The sequence below is a fragment of the Macaca nemestrina genome, chromosome 13 (genome assembly GCF_043159975.1).
Source record: "Macaca nemestrina isolate mMacNem1 chromosome 13, mMacNem.hap1, whole genome shotgun sequence".
NCBI classification, from domain to species: domain Eukaryota; kingdom Metazoa; phylum Chordata; class Mammalia; order Primates; family Cercopithecidae; genus Macaca; species Macaca nemestrina.
The window spans coordinates 518,947-545,799 of record NC_092137.1 but is presented as its reverse complement, the minus strand read 5'-3'; the positions used below and the strand labels follow the sequence as shown (position 1 = coordinate 545,799).

Here is a 26,853-nt window from a genome sequence, read left to right as displayed (position 1 = left end):
CCTGGTTCTAACTCACGGGCTGTGTGGAGCTCAAGGCTCCTGGTTGGCTGTGGAGTCCACGCCCAGGGCCTCCCACCTCCACCAGCCACGGCCCTGATGGACCCCTGTTCTGTGCTCCTCGTCCTCCCTGCTCTGGGAGGCAGGGATAGCGGAGCCACGCGTGACGCCAGGAGCTTCCCTGCTGGCCTAGAGTCACAGATGCTTAGAGGTGGGACGGACAGGCCTGTCGCCTGCAGGTGGGAGACCACGGTGGAGACATGGCAAGCAACTGCTCGATGCCTTAACTGACTCCCGCCACCCTTTGCTGTTTCTGGGGATGGTCACTGGTGTTTCTTTTTTCAGGACCCATCAGCACAGCAAGGCTGAAATCCCCTCGTCCCATCCGTAATCACAGCAGGACAGGAACAAAGGAGGAATGTCCTGGCATCCCATGGCCTTTCAACATTGAGTCTGGGTAAAATGGAAATAACTTTTTGATTGTATCTATACAATACCAGGACTTCTTGGGCGTGACAGAGAAGTGTTATGTCGATTATGTGGAAGAGAATTGTCCAGGAAGACATCTAGGTGACCTTCTATAGTGACAACTCCCATTTCTACAGCTCCTGGTGTCTGCAAAATGCTCTCATCTGACTCATCTCGTACCACACCCACTTTCCCACCCACCTCCCAGCTGTGTGTCATCCTCTCTAATTTAAAGAAAAAGTACCCCAAAGTGTGCGGGCCTTCCCTCTGCCGCACATCACGGAGAACCCAGGAACAAGCCCAGAATGTTAGACAGCACGCTCGCAGCTGCAAGCATCTCTCCACCACACGTCACCGAGAACCCAGAGTGTTAGACGGCACGGAGCACAGCTGGAACCGTCTCTACATCTCAGGAACACGCCGGGGGTGGCCGTCGCTTACTGGAGCATTCACCTGCAAGACTCCACAGGGCCGCCGAGGACCCGGCTCAGTTCCACTGCTGATGACAGCGGCGTTCGTCCGTCTGAGGTCAGGCATCCCTGCGTCACGGCGACAAGCACGGAGGTCCTGGCAGCCCTGGCACTGGCTCTCGCCTGAAGCCCTCACAGAGCCGGCTCTGGAATGCCGCTGTGTACCACACCCTCCAGTTTATCCCGTTCCCAACGCATGTCCAGGAAAGATGAATAAACAAAGTGAATATCTGTGCAAAAGAGATCACTTAAAGGCATATTTAAATCATGTGCTCTTCTCTTTTATTTTCCTTTATATGTGATCTTTCCCCTAGTCATACAGAAATAGCCGTTTGCTCAGGGAGCTGTGATTGTCAGGGTGGAAATGCAAATGAAAGGAAGAGGCATCACTTCCGCCCTGACTGACGGAATGAGATAGCTGAGTTCCCACCAAAACACGTGTAAAAGTCATGGCTGTAAAGAGACAAGTAAGTGGATAAATAAGTACTTGTATGAACACACACACACACACGTGTACATATACATATACGTATGTACTGTCTAAATCCCTTAAACACGCACACACATACACATGTGTACATATACGTATGTATTGTCTAAATCCCTCAAACTTTTTTTGACATACCAAGAGCCAGGCCTGGAGGAGTTTTCACGCAGTCCTGGGTGGAAAACTGGGGATGAGATCAAGGAAGTGCCCTGCCCAGAAAGGCCCCTGCCGGAGAAGGACATCTGGAGTGAAAGAAGGTGGGACAAGGAGCTCACAAGCTGGTGTCTTTTCTTTCCTGATGCTCAGGACGGAATCTGAAGGCAGAGCATCCAGGGCAGAGCCTCCGAGCGGCCGTGGGTACCTGGTGGGTGCCCGTCGGCCAAGCCCCAGCCCCGGCTCGGACCTGCAGCCGCCCCAAGTCAGGATTCCTAAGCAAGTCAGGGGGTTCTGGTGGAGACCGCATGCAGCGGCTGAGGAGGCAGTTTGGGGTGTCGAGGATTTGCTCCGGAGGGTCCCCGGCCAGAGGCAGTGGCAGGAGCGCAGTGTGCTCAGCCCCCAACGGTGTCCACCACCCACCAGGAGCCACCAGACTTCAGAGACCAGACCCCGACCTCCACGGCCAGCCACAGACCGTGCCAGGGCCGCCTCTTGCCCACAGCAGGGAAGAAGGAGCTGCAAGAGGTGGAATATTTGCCTCTGGAAGCTGAGTCAGCCTGAAACTCAGAAAACCTGGAAGTCCTCGTAGTAACTTCTGTCTCCTCCAGCTGCTGCCAGTGTGTGAGGAGGGGCCGAGCACAGAAAAGCAAAGAATACATGAGGAAGCCGACCATAAAATTATAAAAACTCGGATTCTTCTTCCTCTCAATGAAGGCTTAACATCTATGTGACGATAGGGAGTTACGCTTATAATCAAGTTATAAACATGAAAAGCAGATACATAGTTGCCTGTATATTATAGAGATGACTACACAGCCATGTAAGTGTAGAGAAAAAATTAAAACAATACACTGAAATATTAGCGATGGTTGAATTATGATGTTTGTATTGTTCAAGGTGATTTCATCTTTTTTTCTATTTTGTCTAGTTTTTATAATATAAAAATAACATTTATTTGAGCCTGCATTTTCTCCTGAAAATCAGTTACATATACATAAAGTTAATCTTGCTTTCCTTCCAGAAGTTGTCTTGCTATTTAGACTACTGATCAGCTATTTCCTCCATCTCAGACAGGGGCATTCACAGAAAAATATTAAGAAATTCAACTGATTACCTTGGTGTTCTGGACAAGTCAGAAAAACCCTTTGGCTATAATAAAATACTTTGTTTTATTCAGTTGTAGGTGATAGTTAGTCTAGAATTCTTTCTTTTTAAAAATATTTTGAATTTTACTGAAAACTCCTAGGAGCACACAGCTAATGTGGAGGGGGTGAGCTACACAAGGATGTAAAATTTAACCAAATCATCTGACTGTGAATTCAAAAACTAAGAACTTACCATGGGTCCCATGAGGAGCCCATCCCACTCCATAGTCTGCATTTTCTAAATAAGAAACTGACAGGTTGGGTAAAGTGATTGCAGTTGTCCTGATCTTGTTGATTAGAGTTTCAAAGAATCGCTGTTTGGAGAAAGTGAAGGGGGAAAAGCTGGAGTGGATGCAGAGAGGGGTGAGGAGGGCAGAAGCCCAGGACAGAGCAGGGAGCAGGGCAGAGGGGACAGGGAAGAGGGCAGAGGGGAGAGGGCAGAGGGCAGAGGGGAGAGGGCAGAGGGCAGAGGGGAGAGGACAGAGGGCAGAGGGGAGAGGGGAGAGAGCAGAGGACAGAGGGGAGAGGGCAGAGTGGCCACAGTGTGATGACTGAGTTAAGCCAAGCACTCACTAGCGAAAGTGGGAACTTCAGTCCCAACCCCAACCTGGCTCCTGCTCTCAGGTGAGTGGTGAGCAGTGGGGCACCTGCAGGGATGATTTGCATCCTGCTGATTTGCAGGATGAAGTGCAGGCCACTCAGAACCACCGCAGGACAGAGGACAGGGGTCTGAACCGCACCCCGTGGAAGGGGAGCCGGGGAATGGGGAGGAAGTTGGGCACAGCTTGGAGGACCCGGGGCCTCACTCAAATCTCCTCTCATGAGGTCAGCCATGGGGACGCATGTTCAAATCATTCGTTCTTGTCAAGGTAAAGGTATTGCTGAAGAATTTAAAATAAGAATAAAACTGAAGTTCAGAGAAGGGAATGGGTTCAGCTCTGAGAGCTGCTGTTCCATCCAGTGAGCCCTGTCTGTCGAAATCAGGAGACGTTGCTTCTTTTTCCTGTGACAACTGCACAGAGCAAACACATCCCTCTCTGCCCAACCCTGTGGTCACACCTCCTCTCAGGGAAACTGGCTCTCTGGACCAAGAATGGATAAATGGTTTTACGTTTTGTTTTGTTTTTTTTTTTTTCATCAAAGAAATGCTTTCTCAGGGGACTGCCTGCCACTTTGGGGATTTGGCCCCAAGGCGGCCTCCTTGGGAGGGCTGGATGATTTCTATTAGCCAGAGAGAAGAAAACAAAGCTATAGAATCCATACACACTTCCTGGAGCTGCTCTTAAACACTGTAATTACCTTTTCCTTCAGAAAGAGCACTTTGTGAGCCTCCGACATCCAGTAACTCAAGTCCTGAGGAGGCAGCAATGCTGCCAGCTGTGGTCATTAGCCGTCTCCCTGTGGGAGGAAAGAGGGGCAGGACTGTAACTCCCCCTGCTCCACCTTCCCTCCAGAGAGGGAGGAGAAATCCCCCACCCCAGCCGAGCCCCACACCATGTCCACAGGGCTTGTGAACTGTTACAGGACTTTCTAAACTTATTTGGCCACATTATCTTAAAGAATAAATTCGGATTTCAGTTTTGCACTCAATTCTTTTTCCGTATTTTATTTCAGAACATAAGAGGACAACACAACACAAAAGTGCTATTTAAAAATATGATTTCCTTCTTTATAAAGTGCACCAAGTCCAGCACTTTGGGCTCCTCGCCAGACTCACAGGGCTGGCTGTGTCACAGGGTCACAGGCGGCTGCCACCCCTGCAGGGTGTGACTGGCTTCATCACCAAGCCACCACCCCAAGGATCTGTTGCCGGCATCTGGAAAAAGCCCAGCATGCAGGACGTTTACCCAGAAAGTAGGAAAACCTGGATGGCAATAATTTTCCATATCAAGTTATACAACTTTCTACTCCCTTTTTAAAAGGACAGACACACTCTGTGCCCAGGTAGAAATCTGCATGGCAGCTTCTTACCAGGCATTATGTGAAAAATGAATTCCTTGACTTTCATCTTCAGTTAAGGTTGTCGGAAGGTAGTTTTAACGGGCACAGAAAATGTAAATTTTATTAGCACAAAAACTGCAGTTAAATTGTCTAAGCGCGCGTGTATGTGTGTGTCAGAAAAAATATTTAAGATAGTTTTTTAAAATAATTCAAGTATTTTGATTACACTCACACAGTCACGTTATTGATTAGACTTGCAATCAATAGTTGATGAATGCTGAACTGTCTTAAGCAACGTTGGCTTAAACCGCAAGACAGCGTCAGGGAGGAGAAAACTAGGAGAAAGACACAAAGCAAAGCCAAGATAAACGCTGCCCTCTTTTTTCTCAAAGAAAACAGCACCAGGGAAAATGGAGCCAATGACAGGTAATGGCCGTTTTCAGAGCCCGTCCTGCCCGTGTGAGGACACAGTGACCGTCCCTGAGCCGCGCCTGCTCTGCCCCAGCTCAGCTCGCCCTTGCAGGCTGCTCTTGGCTTCCCGGGTAAAATAGCAGTAATTCAGTCCCGTCTCTGGCGATGCTCGCTACCGTAATGGATCTTTTCTCTTTTGCTTTATTGCATATTTGACTCTGGGTTTTTCTTATTAACTATGTTCTTATAACTATTTTCTTATAACTCTCAATTATTTTTATAACTATTTTTTCACGTATTTTTTTCTCTTGCAAAGTCAGGTTTGGAATCTCTCAGCCACATTGCTATGAATGGGTATTTCCCATGTGTATCTATGTGCCGAATCTGGTTTCCAGGGTTATTCATCGGTGCCTTTAAAAGGCATGATTCTGTGTTTTAATCAACATGCATCTCTCGGAAAAGTGATGTGGTGAGCTGGGAAGTGTGCGAGCTTCTGTCCAGGGCCTTCCATGTAAATCCACCAGCACTCCCTGACCGTGTGGCCACAGTCTATTTGTTCGGCACGTCTCAGGCTGGGTTTCCTCACCTGCAAAAGGAGAGGGCAGTAATACCTACATCACAGGATGAAATATCTCATTCCCGCACATTTATGTTCTGTTTGAATAAACACATGGAACGAATCTCCTGCGTTTCAGTGCCTGGGGCTCAGGCTGGGTGAGATGGGCAGTCCACGGCCTATGCCAGGGTGCAGGTGCTTTGAGAAGCTTCTGCTTCAGGGATGGCCCTGAGAATCACTGCTTCCCAGGAAAGTGGCCAGCTGAAGGCCACAGGGACACAGAAACGCCAAGCTCCATGGACAGTCATGGATTATTATATCTTAAACTATGTGTTTACATTTCATTCTTTGTAGAGAACTGTCCACAATGTATTCCGAAAGGCTTCTGGTTGGAACACACATGTGGGTAACTGCACGTCAGTGCCACGTTTTCCACATTTCCCCTGGGGCTTGTCTGGTGGTTTGGGTGCTACTTTGCAGTCTCTCGGAGCCTGAGAAGTGCTGCATCTCAAACACCCAACATTTCCACCCAGGCTACAACCCCCAGGCCTCCCCATTTAGGAAGCCACATGTAAGCAGGTGCTCCTGGGGAGCCGTTCACAAAATCCTCTCCTCTGCCAGTTTTTCCACTTTGCTGACTTCCAGGTAATAGTAGTTTTAAAAGGATGTTTTCCCGGAGCTTCTCGGCCCACCCAGTGAGAGGCTGTTATTGTCGGTTTTATTGAATGTGTGTATTTTGATCTCTGTAGGATTTTGCATTCACGGTAGAGGGGAAGGACTGCACAGCAAAATCGTGTGAGCAGGGCTGCAGCTGTGAGGGCCGGCGGAGAGCGCACACGGCTCCGGCCGTTCCCACCTCCGGGCTAACTCTCCACACTTCACTGCCCATTTGTATTTAATCAGAAATAGGAAAATACCTGCTTTTCTCCATGTTGTTTGGACTTTTTCCTCAGTTCACACGGAATGGTTTCCAGAATAAGGCACATTAACAGAGTATAGACTCCCCAACGTAAAATGGTTTCGCTTAGAGTTTTTGACTTTATGATAACGTGAAAGTGACAGGCATTCGGTAGAAACTGTTCTGTTTTTCACTTTCAGTAAAACATTCCACGAATCACATGAGAACTAACGCTTTAATATCAAGTGGGCTTTGTGGGAGATGATTCTGCCCAACTGTGGGCTGATATGTGTTCTGAGCGTGTTTAAGGTGGGCCAGGCCAGGCTGTGACGCTCCCTAGGAAGGAGGTACTAAAGGCATTTTCTACTCACGACATTTCCAAGGCATATGCTGGGTTTACGGAGACACGGAGACATAACCCCATTGTAAGTTTAGTGTCTGTATATTGAGGTCAGTAAATCTTTCATCATCATTTTCCTTGGCAGCACAGAAAATCATAGAACCCTTGGGGATGACAACGAACTGGTAAATGGAACTGACGGAAACTTCAAACAGACCGAGTTCCAATGGCGACCGTTCCTCTGGCCAACCCAGGCAGCAGCAGGGCAGCCTCATGCGGCGGGAAGGGTTGTGACTTCTCCAGCTCTGCCAGCTGCAGCACGCGACCCAGCCAAAGTGCCAGCACCCCAGCACTCAGGGCACCATCTGGAAATGGCAGACCCAAAGATCTACTTTACTTTTAAAATTACACCATCCTAAGAGTGAGTCGTCAATCCTGGCAGGCCGTTCACATAATGGAGCTACTGGGTTGCCTCTGTTTCATGCTCTAAGATGTATTCACATTTATTTCCATGCAATTGTTGTTATTTTTATTTATTTATTTTTTATTTTTTAAAAATCATCTCATTTTTTCCAGATTTGTTGCATAAAATTGGCAACGTGATGATTTGATATACGTGTACACTGTGAAATGGTGATCACAATCAAGTTAAGACATTCATAGTCTCACATAGTGACCTTGGTGCGTGTGTGTGTGTGTGTGTGCGTGTGTGTGTGATGAGAGCACTGAATTTCTACCCTCTTAGTGAATTTCAAGTATGCAGTACAACATCACTAACCACAGTCACCCACTGTGCCTGGGATCCCCCGGACTTAGTTACCTGCGTAACTGAATCTTGGTACCTTTGACCAACGTCACCTCATTTCGCCACCCCAGCCCAGCCCCTGGCAACCACCATCTACTCTCTACTTCTATGAGTTTGACTTTATTAGATTCTACATACAAATGTGATCATGTGGATTTGTCTTTCTGTGTCTGGCTTACTTCACTTAACATCATGTCTTCCAGGTTCCTCCATGTTGTTACAAACGGCAGTATTTCCTTCTTTTTAAAGGCTAAATAGTATTTCCTTATATGTACGTATCACAGTATTTCCTTCTTTTTAAAGGCTAAATAATATTTCCTTATGTGGATGTATCACATTTCTTTATCCAGTCTTCCTTTGATGGACATAGGTTGATTACATGTCTTGGCTCGGTAACATGGAGTGAGACATCTCTTCCAAATAGTGATTTTCTTTCCTTTGGATAGACACACAAAAGAGAGACTGTTGGATCACATGGCAGGTCTATTTTTAATGTTTTGAGGGAACTCCATACTGTTTTCCATATGGCTGCACCAATTTACATTCACACCAACAGCATGCAAGGGTTCCCTTTCTACCACTGCCTCCCCTAAAGTTGTTACTTTTTGTCTTTTTGATAGTAGTTCTAACAAGTGTGATGTAATAGTTCATGGTGCTTTTCATTTGCATCTTCCTGATGATCATGATATTGAACATTTTTTCATACATCTATTGGCCATTTGTAGGCCTCTCTTGAGAAATATCTTTCATGTTCTTCACTCATTTTTAAATGGGGTTTCTTGGGTCTTTTTCTTTCTTTTATTTTGAGACAGCGTCTGGCTCTGTTGCCCAGGCTGGAGTGCAGTGGCACAATCTCAGCTCCCTGCAGCCTCTGCTTCCCAGGTTCAAGCGATCCTCCCACCCCAGCCTCCTGAGTAGTTGGGACCACGGGTGCATACCACCACACCAGGCTAATTTTTGTAATTTTTGGAGAGATGGGGTTTTGCCATGTTACCCAAGCTGGTCTTGAACTCATGAACTCAAGCCATCCACCCACTTCAGCCTCCCAAAGAGCTGGGATTACAAGTGAGCCACCGTGCCAGCCTAGTCCTTTGTTTTCTTGTGATTGACTTGAGTTCCTCACATAGTTTGCATATTAACTCCTTATAAGATGTATGGTTTGCAATTATTTTCTTCCATTCTGTAGATCCATCTCTTCACTCTGTTGATCATTTCCTTTGTGTGGGCAGAAGTTTTTTGGTTTGGTGCAACCCTATTTGTCCATGTTCGCCTTTGTTGCCTTGTGCTTTTAGTGTCATATCATTACCCACACCGATGTCAAGAAGTTTTTTCTCTCTGTTTTCTTCCAGTAGTGTTGCCATTTCAGGTCCTATGTTTATGTTTTTAATGATTTTGAGCTGATTTTTGTGTATGATGTAAGAAGAGGTCCAATTTTGTTCTTTTTCATGTGGGTATTTGGCTTTCCCAACACCATTTATTGAAGAGATTATTCTTTCCCCACTGTGTGTTCTTGATGCCCTTGTGAAAAATCAGTTGGCTGCAGATGGATGTATTTTTTTTGAGGCTCTCCATTCTGTCCTGTTGGTCTGTGAGTCTATTTTTATGCCAATACCATGCTATTTTGGTTACTACAGCTTTGTGGTATACTTTGAAGTCAGGTAGTGTGATGCACCCAGCTTTCTGTTGCTGTTTTTATTTTTGTTTGTTGCTATTTTCTTGCTCAAGATGCCTTTGGCTCTTCAGCATCTTTCGTGGTTTCATATGAATTTTAAAATTACTTTTTTTTATTTCCGTGAAGAACACCATTGGTAGTTTGAAAGGAGTTACACTGAATCTGTAGATTGCTTTGGGTAGTATGGACATTTTAACAATATTAATTCTTCCAGTTCATTAACAATGGATATCATTCCATTTATTTGTATCCTCTTCATTTCTTTAATCGGTGTTTTATAGTTTTCAGTGTAGATATTTTTCATCTCCTTGGTTAAATTTGTTGCTATGAGTCTTAATTCTTCATCACTGTTATAAACAGGATTCTGTTTTCTTGATTTCTTCCCCCCACTACCCATTATCTATTTCTGGTTTCATACCACTGTAATCAGAAAAGATACTTCATATGACTTGACCTTCTTAAATTTGTTAAGACTTGTTTGTGACCTAATATAGGATCTATCCTGGAACATTTTTCTCATGTGCTTGAGAAGAGTGTGTATTCCACTGCTGTTGGATGGAATGTCCAGTACATACCTGTTAGGTCCATTTAGTCTGTAATGTTGTTCAGGATCTCTGTTTGCTTATTGATTTTCTGTCTGGATGATTTATTCATTGTTGAAAGTAGGGTACTAAAGTTCTTTACTATTACCGCATTGCAATTTCTCCCTTCAGTTCTGTTAACATTGACTTTATACATTTAAAGTGCTCTAATGTTGAGTGCATATATATTTGTAACTGTTATATCCTCTCAATGAATTGACCCCATTATCATTATACAATGCCCTTCTTTGTCTCTTGTTACAGTTTACTACTTAAAGTCTGTGAGTACAGTCCCCTTATCTCTTTTGGTTACCATTTGCATGGAGTATCTTTTTCCTTTCCTTCACTTTCGGCCTGTAAGCAGTATAGAGTTGTGTCTTCTTTTAATATCCCTTCAGCCACTCTATGTCTTTCTGCCAGGAGAAGTTAACCATCTACATTTAAAGTAGTTATTGATAGGTAAGGATGCACTATTGCCATTTTGTTTTGGCTATTCTGTATCTCCTTTCTTCCTCACTTGCTGTTTTTCTTTGTGATTTGATCAGTGGTATGCTTGATTCTTTTCTCTTTATCTTTTTTGTTCCTACTATAAACATAACTGTGCTTTTGGAGACTTATGTATGTGAGGAGACTTTTTTCTCTTGCTGCTTTCAATATCCTCTATTTGTCTTTCACTTTTAAGAATTTGGTTGCCATGTGTGTCTATGAAGTTTTTTTGTGTTTAACCTCTTCGGAGCTTCTTTGGGCTTCATGCATCTGGATATTCATTTCTGTCTCTAGATTTGGAAATTTTTCCATCATTATTTCTTTAAATTAGCTTTCTGCCCCCTTTCTCTTTTTCTGCTTCTTCTGGAATTATCACCATGCATATATTGACTTGTTTGATGGTGTCTCTTAGTCCTATAGACTTTCTTCAGTCTTTTGTTGTCGTCGTTCTACTGAGTAATTTCAATTGACCTGTCTTTGATTTCACTGATTCTTCCTTCTGCTTGTTTGAGTCTCCTGTTGAAGCTCTCTATGGAATTTTCCAGCTCAGTCATTTTGTTCTTCAGCTCCAGAATTTCTATTTGGTTATTTTTAATGATTTATATCTATTTTCTAACTTCTCATTTTGCTTGTGTATTTCCTGATTTCATTCAGTTGTCTATCTGTGTCCTCTTGTAACTCATTGAGATTCGTTAAGATGATTGTTTTGAATTATTTGCCAGGCAGTTCATGTATCTCCATTTCTTTAGAGTTGTTGGGCCTAGAGCTTGGGGCTTCAGGGGCTAGTCTGGCCCTGAAATTTTTGGAGGTGGACCTGGTCCTGGGGCCCATGGCAAAGTCAGATGGCTGGTGCATCCCCCCACCAACCCCCTGGCAACAGAGGATATAAATCTCTGTGCTGTGCTGTGCAGGTTTGGTGGAGGAATGACATGGGTAACATGAAACTGTCTTTCCTACCTTCTTAAATACATTTTTGCTTCTTTATTCCACAAGGTACTTTAGTGTCTCACACTAGCCCTTATGAAGGTATTTTCATGTGTGGATCATTATCCAAATTGATGTTTCTGTGAGGGGAAGAGCACTGGAAACTCCCATTCCACCATCTTGCTAACATCACTTCTTCTATACAGCTGTTTTTAAACCCTGCATTTTTATAACTCACTGGAATTTATTCTATAACCTACATTTACAACACCTACTTCATAAAATTTCTACATTGTTCTTTATGTTCTGACAAGAATCTTCCTGTTTAGAGAGATTCAGAAAATGTACATTCGTGGTTTCAACAATGACAGGGAGTACCTACCTCCCAGTTATATCTACCTGCCACAAAAATCTGATATTTCCTCCATAACAGTAGAATAGTGGGACCAGAGTTGCTATTTTTCAGAATCTTTTCTAATTCTTTATAATTTTAGTGTATAAGTTAAGAGTATAATATTTAAAAGAAAATCAAATATCAATTGGTTAATTTATATCTACATCAGAAATATCCATTTTGTAAGAGTATATATGTCTGAAAATACATTTTAAAAAACAACAGGCCAAACAAAAACAGATCAAATTTTTTGAGCTAAAAGTGATTTTTAAGAAACAAGTGACAAGCAGATTGAAGATGATGGTAAAGTTCACAATTATAATCTTTATTCTTCCAACAGAATTATGCACATTTGGTTTTTAAGAAAAAAAAAGGAAATATTACAGAAGTTCTTCATTTTATCTGAGCCAAAAACAGACTTATCTTCATAATAATGATTAAATTTCATTAATCTGGTGGTGTTCCACTATATAAGTGCATTTCAAAAATGAATTTTAAAATAATAATCATCATCATAATTTAAAAACCCAAGCTTTCACTTTATTTTTAGTTGTCTAAACTTAGCCTGATCCCTCTGGCTGGTTTTCGTAAGCTTGAAAACAAGCCAGTCTCTTTAGAAAAAGAATTTTTTTTCCTTAGGGAGTTTATGTCTCAGGAGATTGGTAACAGGATATGCAGACTCTTTAGCATATTACACGTAAGCCCTGAGCATACCCTGGTTTGAAGCTTTAGATAAATGTACCGTAAACTGAGTGCTGGACGCGAGCTGGGTGTGGTTTGATCTGTGATGCTCAGTTCGGTCGCGATCATGTATTCAGCTGTAAGTCAAGGTTTGTCAAATGGAGGAATGAAAAAACTACTTAATGCGTTCGTCGTCTGAGAAAGTGTCTAGCAGCTGCTCTGTACCCAGGTAACAAGTTTGTGTGACAGAGACTGATGACTGAGGGCACCAGAGCCGTCAGCACAGAAGGTCCTCGGCCTGGCCGCCCTGTTTCAACTTCCAGGGCCCGAGGCCACAACATAGCAGGAAAGGGAAGGCCACGTGGGGAACGTCTCCTCCGTGATGTGCCAACAACACCAAACATGCCCTGAATTGCCACTGTCCTCAGACCCACAGGAAACAATAATGCATTGTTACTAGGAATAATATCAAAGAGGGAGAACAGGGAGGGAATTTGCTAAAGAAAAACAAAAAAAATCTCAGTGTGCCAAGATTTTAGGGCATGTAACAAACTGGAGAGATTCCCATAGATTTACCTAAAAATAATTTGGCCCAATAAAATTTGCTTTGTCTGAGAAAATTACAAAACCCCTCTCACTTAATGAAATCCCAGCCAACACAGCACTAATAAATCTAACCTCATCTTTCAAAACTGTGTTTTTGGACAAGAGAACTTCATAATATTGGAAAGAATCCACAGTAAACTGATTCTTCTGAAGGCTTTAGTGCATGTGTGATATTTTACCATGTGAAAAACACACAGTTTGGTGTGTTAGGGTTTTGTAATTAAATCAAAGCTCAAAAGATGTTGACTAGGATACTGGTGTGAAAAATATTAATTAATGCTCAGAGAGAATAAATGCCAGGTAGGCTGTTATTCTAAAAAAATCTCAGAATCAGCTTATTAATTCAATATAAACATGGTGTCTTCAGTCTTTATATAGCGACTCTTTGTTTTCCAGATGTCTTTGTGCTTATGAACTGCATTTGACACACATCTGTAAGAGATCCATTAAGCAAACAACACTAAGGGAGCCAGCTGAGGCTGGGGATTGGTGGTCAACCAAAGGAACTTTCAGAAGAAAACACCTTTATACTCTTTGCTCCAAGGCTTATGATGAAAGCAAATATCTGAATCAGAATCCACGTCTCTAAGGAGAAAACTCTTCATGTAAGACTCGGCAGGGTGCTATGGAAAGCAGTGATTTTCTAGGGAGCAGCTGGTCTTTAGCCACGTGTGACAGAAGGAACACGGAACTCGGAATTCGGGCACCTGGTTCAGGATGGGGTGTGGAAGACACAGTGGATGTTGAAGGAGGAAGCGAGGCCCTGAGTATTTCCTAGAGGAAGATGAAACCTTGTTTCAGGTTGGCTGGTGTGGGAGGTGTGGAAGCCACAGAGGGCTGCTGAAGAAGGCAGACGCCCTTAGAAATGTAGGTGAGTCAAGGATGCAGCTTAAGTGTGTAACCCGCTTGGGGTGTGTGTTCATGGAAATGTGCTTGGACAATGTGTGACAAAAAGACGCCATTAGGATGCGATACGGTCAGTATTCCACCTCACTCAGCGTCACAAAAAAATTTCAATTCGCTGATTTCTTTATGCTCCTGCAAGGTGGTTTCTCTGTCCTGCTTTTTATTGGTTTTGTCCTCGTGGCATGTCCTCCAGCCAGTGGTAGCTTTCTAACATAGTGTCCACCTTGCACCACCATTCTGGGCATTATGAAAAACTCAGGCCATGGGTTGCAGATGAGGTATCTTCCTTTTGTTTATCTTGAGACTGGTCTGTATCTGGGTCACTGTCCATGTAACTGCCTTGTATACTACACCTAACTGCTGCAGTTCGCAGAGCAGTTGAAGAAGCTTCCTCAGAGCACACAGCACACAATGGCCATCCACTCTGCCCTGCAGAACCTGTAGGAATATGGTAAACAGGAACGCTGTCATCTCGTGGGTCAGAGTGGCTTTGGATAACCATAACTTCAATCCTAATACTGCCATCAAGTTCATTTGTGATTTTGGAGCAGTTGTTTATATTACTGGTCAGGCTGGGTGCAGTGGCTCATGCCTGTGATCTCAGCAATTTGTTTGAGAGGCTGAGGTGGGAGAATTGCTTATGGCCAGGAGTTCAAGACCAACCTAGGTAACACAGGAAGAACCATCTCTATAAAAAATTAAAAATTAGCCAGGCATGTTGGTGTATGCCTATAGTCTCAGCTGCTCGTGAGGCTGAAGTGGGAGAATTGCTTAAACCTGGGATTAAGAAGTTGAGGCTGCAGTGAGCCATGATTGTGCCATTGCACTCTAGCCTGGGCAACAGAGTAAGATCCTGTGTCCAAAAACAAGACTATTTGCCACTTGTTTGTCAAAAAAGCAAACAATGAACATCAGTTGAGCCAAATACTGATTTCTAAGCTAAAAGAAAGTAGACTTACTCTTTGTTATTTGATACAGAAATTTAAAAGTACTAAAAAGATGTTAACAGGACACCTACCTGAGTCCAGGCTGGCCAAGGACCTTAGACGGTATCAGTTACCTTTGCAGACAGCATTGCCTGCTTGCGTGGGAGTCACCCACTTGGACATTCCAAATTCACCTCAAACTCAGTGATCTCTCATCAAGTGCAGCACCTTCACCTGGCTCCTGATGACCCCTGACCTTCTGTGAACTCCCTGCTTCTGTGATGTCACCATCCCCCATCCAGTTACACAGACCATGTCCTCTGCCTTTGTCCTCATGGTCCATTTTCCACCTAAATATCTCTTAATGCCACTCCTTTCTCCACACCTGCTCATCCCAGCCATCATCTCATGCTTGTATTGGACCAGGTTTAACTCTCAACATTCCTCTGAAATAAAGACAGTTCAGCTAGAGTTGCTAGTGTGGGCCTTGGGGTGAATTCTCAGTACAGCTCTTTGATTTAGTCAATAGTCTTTCTAGTGCCTCAGGAAAATTAGAATAATGAACAAAGTTAACACGGCAGGAGGGGGCATGTCAGGAAGACTGAGTTTGTCAAAGGTCCTGATGGCTTTGCCAGACATTTGTACAATGCTCCTCTGGTCACTACAGGGACCTGCTGACAAAGCACATGAGCCATTTGTCAGAAATCACTCAACTTCATGACGCACACGCACAAGTGAATACCATCCAGCAGCTCCATCTAAATGCTGTCCGTGTCCTGACATCTGGTAAGTCACTCTTCCAATGTGTAAACAACCTCCCTGAGCAGTAAATTTACCCCTCACTTTTTAAAAGTTAGGTAAGATCTCTCCTGTAGGGAGAAGCTTTGTTACCAAATAGCATGCCAGCACACTACTTCTTAAGAAAGTTCAAGGAAATCAACAATCTGACCAAATATTATACAACGGTAAATACCTGGGGACCCCCAGCCCTCACTCTCAGAATCCCCTCAGACTCCATCCAACCTTCTTTCTCTTCCTTAGTTATCCAAATCGTTCAGTGAAAAGAATCAGTGTGAAGAAGGTAAGTGAGACATCCCAGTTACAAACCCACGAAGTGGCAAAGCCAGGGTTCCAGTCCAAGTCCACACAATGCCAAAGTCATGCTCCATGCCCTGTTTCATACCTTTGAATTGGTCTGAAAATAACCTGTATTAATCATTAAGGAGAAGAGTCTAACCTGAACCCAGGTAGTCATCACAGCTGGTGGCATTTTTCAGAGGTAATACTTGTAGCATAAACTGTAGCATGCGTATGAAATCACAAGGAATACAGCATCTCAGGGTCCCAGGATGAGAACGCATCAGTAAAACCTCCTTAGGAGCTACACTCCACCTGTGCTTATACATAGCAGTCCCCCGACAGCTTCTCCTCAAGCACACGCAGAACACTCTCCAGGACACAGCATGTTCGGCCACGGAATGAGTTCTAACAAACTTAACAAGACTGAAATCATAACAATCCCCTTTTACAAACACAATGATATTAAATTAGAAATCAATAGCAGGAGGAAAGCTGGAAAATTCAAAAATATGGGAAATTAAACAACGCATTCTTGAACAACCAAAGGGCCAAACAAACTTTTTTTAAATATTTAATATCATGAAACAGGCAAAAGTGTTTTCATCCTCCCCAAAACTTTTATGCAGCACAAGCAATTCTGAGAAGGAAGTTTTTAGTGATGAATGCCTACATTAAAAAAAAAAACAAAAAAACAAAACTCAAATGAACAAATTGGATAAAACAAATTGGATAACCTAGAAGAAATGTATAAGTTTCTAGAAACTTACAACCTACCAAAACTGAATCATGAAGAAAGAAATCTGAACAGACCAATAACAAATGAGAGAACCAATAATCAAAAATCTCCCATCAAAGAAAAGCCCATGATCAGATGGCTTCAGGATCGAATTCTAACAAATATTCAAAGAAAAATTAGTGCCAACATTTAAATTATTCCAAAACCTGAAGCTAGAGGAAATACTTCCAAATTCATTTTATGATCCCACCATCACCCTGATACCAAAGCCAGACAAAGACACCACAAGAAAATGATAGTTCAATTATCTCCAAGGAACATAGATATAAAACTCATCATAAAATACTAGGCAAAGAAATTCAACAACAAATTAGAAAGATTACACATCATGACCTTGTGGGATTATCCAGCAGATACAGGATTGACTGTACTAAAATCAATGTGATACCCCCCTTTAATAGACTAAAAAATAAAAAACTCCCTCTTATCTCAATAAATACAGAAAAAATATTTGATGAAGTTCAGCTCCCTTTTATGATGAAAACTCAGCAAAGCAGGTTTAGAAGGAAATTTCCTCAACATAATCAAGACCATTTATGAAGACTGTGGCTAACAGCATAGTCAATGGGTGAAAATTGAAAGATTTCTCTCTAAAATCCAAAAGAAGGTAAGGATGCCCACACTTGTCACTTATTTTCAACATAGTCCTGGAATTACTAGCATGAGCAATCAGATGAGAAAAAGGAATAAAAGACATCCAAATCAGAAAGGTGAAATTAAAAACATCCCTATTGTGGATGAAATGATCTGGTATGTAGAAAACCCTAAAGATTACAGACACACACACACACACACACAATTAGAAGTAATAAATGAATTCAGTGAAGTTGCTGAATACAAAATCAACATCCAAAAACCAGTTTCATTTTTATTACATGAATATTGACCTATCCAAAAGAGAAATCAAGGAAATAATTCCATTTATGATAGTGTCAGAAAGAACGAAATATGAATAAATTAAACAAGGAGCTGAAAGATATGTACCCTAAGTGTAAATTAGTTCAACCATTGTGGAAGACAGTGTGGCAATTCCTCAAAGATCTAGAACCAGAAACACCATTTGACCCATTACTGGGTATATACCCAAAGGATTATAAATCATTCTACTATAAACACACTTGCACAAGTATGATTTTTGCAGCACTGTTCACAATAGCAAACACTTGGAACCAACCCAAATGCCCATCAGTGATAGACTAAAGAAAATTTGGCCCATATACACCATGGAATACTATGCAGCCATAAAAAGGGATGAGTTCATGTCCTTTGCAGGGACATGGATGAAGCTGGAAACCATCATTCTCAGCAAACTATCACAAGGACAGAAAACCAAACACCACATGTTCTCACTCATGTGTGGGAGTTGAACAATGAGAACACATGGACACAGGGAGGGAAACATCACACACTGGGCCTGTTTGGGGGGTGGGGGTCAAGGGGAGGAAGAGTATTAGGACAAATATCTAATGCATGAGGGGCTTAAAAACTAGATGACAGTTTCATAGATGCAGAAAACCACCATGGCACATGTATGCCTATGTAATAAACCTGCATGTTCTGCACATGTATCCCAGACCTTAAAGTGAAATAAAATTTAAAAAAGAAAGATATGTACCCTAAAAACTATAAAACATTAGTAAAATGGAAAGACATTGAAGAAGACACAAATAAATGGGAAGGTATTTTATGTTCATAGATCAAAAGAATTGACATTGTTAAAATGTTCTTAATCCCAGAATTTTGGGAGGCTGAGGCAGGTGGATCATGAGGTCAGGAGATGGAGACCATCCTGGCTAACACAGTGAAACCCTGTTTCTACTAAAAATACAAAAAATTAGCCAGGCATGGTGGCGGATGCCTGTAGTCCCAGCTACTCAGGAGGCTGAGGCAGGAGAATGGGGAGAACCTGGGAGGTGGAGCTTGCAGTGAGCTGAGATTGCGCCACTGCACTCCAGCCTGCGTGACAGTAAGACTCTGTCTCAAAAAAAAAAAAAAAAAAAAGTCATAATACACAAAGTGATAAATAGATTCAATGCCATGCCTATAAAAATTTCAATGGCATTTTCCACAGATATAAAAAAGGCCTAAAATTCATATGGAACCATAAAAGACCACAAATAACCAAACCAAGAAAGAAAAATAAAGTTGGAGGCATCACACTTTCTGATTTCAAATTATATTAGAAAGCTAAAGTAATGTAAACAGCATGGCACTGGCATAAAAACAGACACACATGTCAGTGGAACAGAAAAGAGAGCCCAGAAATAAACCTTGGTCAACTAATTTTCAACAAGGGCACCAAGAAGACCCAATAGGGAAAGGATCGTCTTGTCAACAAATTGTGCTGGGAAAACGGAATATCCACATGCAAAACAATGAAATTAGATATTTATCTTGCACATACATGAAAACACACTCAGAATGGATTAAAGACCTGAAACTGAAAGACTCTAGAAAAACAATTGGTTTTGCTCCTTGACATCGGACTTGGCAATTATTTGTTGCACAGGCAACAAAAACAAAAATAAACAAGTGGGAAGACATCAAACTAAATAGTTCCACACAATAAAGAAAACAATTTTAAAAAGGCAGCCTACAGATTAGGAAAAAATATTTGGAAACCATATATCTGATACAGGTTTAATATCCAAAAAATATAAGAAACTTACACAACTAAATAACAACAATGACAACAAAAACCCATGATCAAACTTGACCCCCAGTGTGGTGGTATTGGGAGGTGGGGCCTTTGAGAAAGTGATTAATGCCCTCATAAAAGAGGCTTCAGAGAGAGTCCGTACTCTTCCTGCCCTCTGGCCCTCTGGCCCTCTGGCCCTCCCTCCATGTGAGGACACAGCCTCCGTCCCCCGCAAAAGCAGCAGCAGCAGCAAGGAACCATCTTGAGTGGAACCCCCAGGGCCTCACCAGACCCCGGTCCTGCCGGTGCCTTGATTGTGCACCTCCAGCCTCCAGAGCAGAGAGTTAAATTGCTGTTCCTTATAAATGACCCCATCTGAGGTATTTTATTATAGCAAAACAAACAAGCCAAGGCAGCTAGAAAGGAAACGGGCGAGACCACAGGAGGAGGTGCTCATGCAAGACCCTCTATGTGAGGGCACACAGGCTTGGCGGGAAGAGCTAAGGAGGGCGTCTCACGTCAGCTGAGAATATTCCTCACCAGCCACTGAAAATGTGGGGCTCTCGCTGGCAAGAGGCCGAGCGCGGCTGTTTCTCCAGCTGTCAAGAAGTATCATATGAGTTATATGAACATGTATTAGATTGAACCAGATGAAATTGCTGTTTGACCATTTTTGATGCCAAAAATATGGATTTGATAATATTCAACTTTGTGTATCTTCTTGACATTTTAGTATTTTTGTTGTTAAATAAAATTATTATATTTGTTCATACTTCATATTGTTTATATTATTACTAAATATTTATTTTTCAAATCATAGTTATTTTTCATTTTTGAAATTTATTTTTATTTTAAAAATAACTTACTTCCTTGTATATATAGTAGTTTTGTAAATGTCATACTTTATTCCTTCAACCAGGCTGGAGTGCAGTGGCATGATCACAGCTCACTGCAGCCTCGACCTCTCAGGCTCAAGGGATCCTCCCACCTCAGCCTCCTGAGAAACTGGGACAGGCATGTGCTACCATACCCTGCTAATTTTCGTATTTTTGGTAGAGACAAGGTCTCACCATGTCACCCAGGCTGGTTTCAAACTCCTGAACTCAAGCAATCCTCCTGTCTGGGCCTCCCAAAGTGCTGGGATTACAGGTGTGAGCCGCCACACCTGACCTCTGCCCCCACCCCTCACATCAGCGGCCCTGGCTCAGCCTCTGCTGTTATTGGGATGCACAGAGTGGGTGCCCCTGGGACCCCCACTGGTGATGAAAGCCAAGGTCCTCCAGCCTGGGCTTCTGCCCTGAACTCTCGACCTCAGCACGCGTTTGTCCACCTCGCCTCTGCTCTGGAATATCCAGTCACCTAAACGCTGTCCTGGCCGCACCTCGCCCCAGCCTGCAGCCCTCCCATCTGGCTCAAGGCAGCTCCCATCTTCCAGGTGCTCTGGCCAAGCACTGGAGCGTCCTTCCTTCCTGTCTCTCTGCCCCCCAAATCCAATCTGACCGGAAATGCTGTCGCTCTGCTTTCAGAACATTTCTGGGAGCTGGGACACTGCTCACCCGGTTCATGGCAGCAGCACCCAAAGGCTCTTCCTCTTCTGCCCTCAGGCTGAACGCAGCAGCACAAACCCACTGGGAGGCGCAGCCAGTGCCTCGTGCAACGTCCTCAGGGCTTGCTGGGGTGGGACGGCGCTTCCGATTTACTCAAAATACCCATTACGTCCTTTCCCTAACTTCCCCTATCTGGTGATTCTTGTAACTCTCAATTCCTCGAACACGAGCGTGCCTGGAGCACCAGTGCTGGAGACTGAGGTGCTGACACTTCCCTAGAGGGGAGGCAATGCGGAATTGAACATGCCTTCTTTCCCGACACACGGAAATAAATGTGCAAGAAAACAAAAAGACTCACAGAGAGCTGCCAAGGCCTAGAGACGTGCCCCATGTGGCATTAGCCCAGGTGGGCCCCGTACCCTCCCTCCCTGGCCTGGGCTTCCTCATCGGCAACGTGAGCGGCTTGGGCTGGGATTAGGTCATCGCAGGTCTCTGTTCTAGGCCGGCCGTGTGGGACTTATCAGGCTTCCAAATCTGTTCTAGGCTCATCGGAGTTTCTCAAATGCCAGGCAGAGAATAAGATGACGCTGGAGACCCTGCTGGTGGTGAAATTACCTGTGTTTCCTTCTCTCTGTAAACTGTGGACTCTCAGTTTCTGTTTGTGGCTTGTCTCTATAATTAATTAAGATTGCACTGCATTGATCAGGGCTCGAACGATGTTTGCAACAAAGTCTGATGTACTGACGGAGCTAATCGACCTCACGTAGCATTTATTTCACACCCCGTTCTCAGGGCTTGTATTCATCCACTGATAGGCAGTGTCTGGGCACTGGGCCCATAGCTGAGGGTGTGACCTGATGGAAACATTTGGCCTCTCACCTCAGGGTCGCCTTATCCAGGAGGCAACATGGGCATCGTCACCCCCAGAACCATGAGCACTTCAAAGCTAAAAAACGGCTTCAAAACCAGAAACATAAGCTACAAACTTAAAATTAACACCTGATTTATTAGTCAAAAAAGTTACTTTTTTCATCTTGGCCACATGATTGCAACTAACGTATTTCTTCATCAGTTGTATTTATCATGTGATGCTACTGCATTTGACGTTCAATCTGCTGTGAGGTTTGGTGTTCGAGGCCTGGGAAAGCCTCACAGAGGTCCTCCTCCAGCCATCTCCCCACCCATCTCTACACTCTAAGTCAGGTTCCCTCATCAGCCGGGAGACCAGCTGTTCAAATCCATGCACTTTCTGCAGCCCCATGATGTATTTGCACATCAGTTTGGAGGCAAGTAAGTTGCTGACTTAAGGTTCTGACATTTTCTTGCTCTTAATCTTATTGTTCAGGTTAAAACTCTGCCCCAATAACTTAGTTTCTAAATTGAGTAAAAAGCACATCAGCCTCCCTGTCTAATCCTAAATGCTCTGGACGTTCCATGCTTGAAAATTAGGTCGTCGGTTTTCAAAATGTGGATAGGAGACAGAGGCAGCATGATATAAAGATAGAAAATGGTTAACAATTCAATCGTTATGCACGTTTATCTCTACTACACAATCATTACAGACGTTTATCTCTTCATTTCCTTAAAGGGAAAAAGTGGAATCACTAAATAGAATTACCAGCTTAGGCAAGTTAGGCATTGATTTGTCAAACCACTCTCTAGATTAATAATAAACTTCAAGTTTCTAGGATGCTGGACTCTAAGATCAATACCTTGTACCTTTAAAATACATCTTCCATCGCTTTCGCTCACATTAAAAGGCATTGTTTTCTGGTTTTAGTCCAACAGAAGTCATTGTTTTAGAAGGCTGAAATAGTCTTTCTCAGTAGATACTAAAATTGCTTTGCGGAGAAGGAATCACTCATCTCAGGCCTTCATTTCACAAGCCCTTGTCCTCAGTTCCTCACAGCATAAAATCCGAATGGTTTGCACTAAATCCCCCAGGGCCTGGCACCATGCCGAGTAGAGCTCAGTAACCTATTAAACAGCCAAGTCAGTAAAATAGAACAGGTTATGAATGAGCAGACTATGATGTCTGAAGATGGAGACAGAAAGTGTAAAAGGAAACCTTCTGCGTGAACCTTTAAATTCCGCATCAACCTTTATCTTCCGCGTGTCCCTTTATCTTCTGCGTGAACCTTTATCTTCTGCGTGAACCTTTGTTTCTACCGTGGCAGGCACCTGCCTCTCTCTCGGCCTCTGGTTCTACCCCACTCTCATAACTGTACTCAATTTTCTCTTTAATATATTGAACAGTTTGTGTTAGGACAGTCCAAAGTTGATGCCAAGGGGCAAATTTTCTAAAGCTTTGGATGTTTTCTGTATATACATTAAGATAAAATACAGAAGAGGAATACAGGAAAGAATTGCCAAAATGTCTATCATATAATATTGTAACGTTTAAAACACATGCTTTATGTATAGTGCAATGTTGAAAATACCTTCAGAAGTATTGATAGTATTTGTGAGAAAGCCCTCATTTTTACTGTATAGATATTACGTAATATTTACCATTGTAACCATTTTTAGGTGTGCAGTTCACCAGCATTAAGTTCATTCACGTTGCTGTGCAATCAGCCCCACCATCCACGCCCAGGGCATTTTCATCTTCCCAAAGTACAACTCTGTGTCTGTTAAACCATCACACCCCTCCCCCCCAACCCCTGGCAGCCTTCGTTCTACTTTCTGTCTCTGTGAATTTGACTCCTCTAGGGAACTTCACACAGAATCACACGTTAGCCTAGCTTATTACACACAATGTATTGTCTTCAAGATTCATCCATGTTGAAGCACGTATCAGAGCTTCGTTTTCTAAAGGCCGAATGATATCCCCTTGTGTGTATACACCACGTTGTGTTTATCCGTTCATTCGTTTTTGGGCATTTAGGTGGTTTCCACCCTTTGAATATCATGCAAAACAGTGTTTTGAACACCGGTGTACACACATCTGTTCAAGTTCCTGCTTCCAATTATTTTCAGTATATAACCAGAAGCAGCATTACCGTATCATGTGGGGAGTCTATGTTTAGTTTTCTGAGGAGCCCCGATACTGTTTTCTGCAGCGGTTGCACCATTTCACATTCTCATCAGTGTGAAAGGGTTCCAATTCCTCCACATCCTGGTCACACTTGCTATTTTCTGTTTGCTTGGTAAGAGCCACCCTAATAGGTATGAGGTGGTATCGTCATGGCGGTTGTGATCTGAATTTCCTTTGGTTATTGATGTTAAGCATCTTTTCATGTGCAATAGTTATTGGCCATCCATGTGTCTTATTGGAGAAATGTCCACTCAACTCCTTTGCCCATAGTTTAATTAGGCTGGTCGTTTTCTGTACTTGTTGTGCTGTAGGAGTCCTTTATATATTTCAGAAATTAATTCCTTATCAGATTTATAATTTGCCAATATTTTTTCCAATTATATGGATTGCCTATCCACTATGTTGATAATTTCCTTTGATGCACAAAAGTTTTCAATTTTAATAAAGTCCAGTTAATCTATTTTTTCTTTTGTTACCTGTACTTTTGATGTCATACCCAAGAAACTACTGCTAAATTAATATCATGAAGCTTTTCTCTATGTTTTAAGAATTTTATACATATACTCTTATATTTAGGCCTTTGATCCATTTTGAATTACGTTTTTGTATGTGGTGTGAGGTAAGGCTCCAACTTCATTCTTCTGGATGTGGATATCAAGTTTTCCCAACACCACTGATTGAGAAGACTGTCCAGAAAGTTCTCATTTAAAAAAATAATATTCAAAGGATGCATTGTCACCAGTTTTTAAATGCTAATTTTTATATTAAAATACAAAAATATTTATCACTTTTCTGCACTTACCCTATGTCAGGCACTACAGCAGACACTTTGTACCCATAATCCCTAAGGTTCCCAGAAGCCTTGGAAGTTTATTCTTTTAACAAATATCTGTTCAGTGTCAATTTATTTACCAGTTACTTTTATGAGTGCTGGATTTAGCACTGATTAAAAAGCAAATGAAAATTCCTGGTTTCTTGAAGATTAATTCTAGCTGGGGACACAATAAAGAAAGAAAATGTAGAGAATCACAGCTAATTAGTCCTGGGAAAATAAACGAAGGAAAGGTGATAGGAGTGTGGGGCAGTGGGGGCTGCAGTTTAAAACACAAGCCCTGGGGCTCGCAGCAGAGGCTTCTGAGCGTGGACCTGAAGCTGGGAGGAAGCTAGCAGGGAAAGTGGGAAGGTCACGGCATCCACAGCCTGGAGAGCAGCTTCAGGGAGGGCACAGGCCAGGTCAGCTGCAGCAGGGGAGGTCAAAGACAAGGTCAAGGAGTTAGTGGGGTTGGGGAGAGTTCAGACCTACAGGGCCCGGGAGCTGATTCGAAAGACCTCGAGAGATAGGGGTTGTCATTCTCATCATTCTCCAGCACCCCACTTTATGCACCCCACGCAGCTTTGAGAGCTTTGGTGTCATGCCAGGATGCCACAGGGAGCAAATTCTGCAGGTGGACCAGGGCCCAGGTCAGCCTCACTCCACAGCCTGCACTTCTTTCCACTGGGCCCTACTAACCAGCCCCAGCTGAGAGGGACACAGTGACTTTTAGGATGCTGATTAAATCACAGTGTGTTCACTGATTGCAGAGTGAAAGAGTAGCTTCTATTTTTTGTCACCCAATACAAGGAATGTCATGCCTTCTGCCTGGAGTGCCCCTCTGGCCCTCTCTTGCTAACTAATTTGTATTCATGTTTCAAGTGACACTTTTTCCAAGCACTGTCCTTGACCACTGGATCTAAATCAGTGCTGCCAATCACGCCTGCCTGTTTACTAGAGCCCTTGATATAAATTTCAATTACATCTCGATCTCTGGCTTTATTTGAGTAACACATTCCACCAACACTGGGTTGGGAATCCCTAAGACCAGAGCCTGTGACTTGCTCCCAGGGTCTCCAATGCCACCGCTGCTCCAGGTTCACCATGGATGCTGGGAAAGGCAGAGCTCAATGACGTGTACAGGAACATACAATGCCAGAGACAAGCCACGTCGTCGAGCCCTGTTAAAATACTGATACCTGGTGTCAATTTGGATCATAATGTTCACACAGCAGATTTATTCCATGCCGTTGCCATGTGCCACTCAGCCCGAAAAATGCTTCCTTTCATCTTGAATCTTGGCCCCAGCAAACACGACACTCCCTTAATGCCACGGAGCAGGACATCAGGGAAACGGTTCGCGTAAAACCCAGGAATCCTTACGATAATGAGCTGTGTTACAAATCCTACTGCATCCTGACATGAAATTCTATTTTCTCAACAACCACATCTTTGATGTGTGTCTTTCAGATACGATACATATATTTTAGGATCAGGTAATGTGAATTAGTTTTGAAGACACACACAGGAGTGAGTCTGCTTCCTAACACTCTTTTCTCACGATGGGACAGAGGAAGCAGCTCAGTGGGGATGAAGATGACCTGCAGGCTCTGGGCCCCGGCTCCGCCCTGGGTACTGTTGGGACTGACCTTAGGACTTACTGTTAGGACTTAACCTCTTGGACCCAGATACTTGACCTAAGATGCTGGGACAGTCTGGCTGAGCATCTTGAATTCTGTATGATCCCTAAATCTTTTTCCAGCTCGAAATTTTCATGATTCTAATTATACCACCCTTTGAAATTCCTGGGAATATTGTCATTTGAAATACGGTATTGGTAAGGTCTCAAGCTAAAAAATATTCATGAAAGAGCCCTTTCCCCCTTTCCATGTGGACCATATGGATTTAGGGTCACTTTCAAGTATAATATTAGGGTTTGGGAACAAACTGCATTATTTTTTGGAACAACTAAAGCATTTTTATTACGTGTACTTTGAGCATTTGTGGAAAAAATACACGTACTAAAAAAATTGAAGTGGTCTTCTGTGCTATTGAAGCTTTGTAGCTACATCAAGGATAAATTCAAAGGCATCT

The 26,853-nt window shown here is 43.0% G+C and overlaps 1 long non-coding RNA gene across 4 annotated transcripts in view; it reads right to left on the bottom strand.

Annotated features, from left to right (window-relative positions):
* Positions 1 to 1,068: 1,068 nt before the first annotated feature.
* Positions 1,069 to 26,853, bottom strand: part of LOC139357750 (uncharacterized) — a 62,396-nt gene continuing 36,611 nt past the window's right edge. The window contains exons 1-5 of one of the 4 annotated variants that reach the window (XR_011611350.1): positions 14,943 to 15,090; positions 4,897 to 4,999; positions 4,023 to 4,121; positions 1,561 to 1,664; positions 1,069 to 1,388 (exon numbers count right to left, since the gene is read on the bottom strand). This is a non-coding gene — a long non-coding RNA (uncharacterized lncRNA). Of the gene's footprint in view, positions 1,389 to 1,560; positions 1,665 to 4,022; positions 4,122 to 4,896; positions 5,000 to 14,942; positions 15,091 to 26,853 lie in introns of those variants that run through there. The other 3 variants (XR_011611347.1, XR_011611349.1, XR_011611348.1) reach the window with 3 other exon arrangements.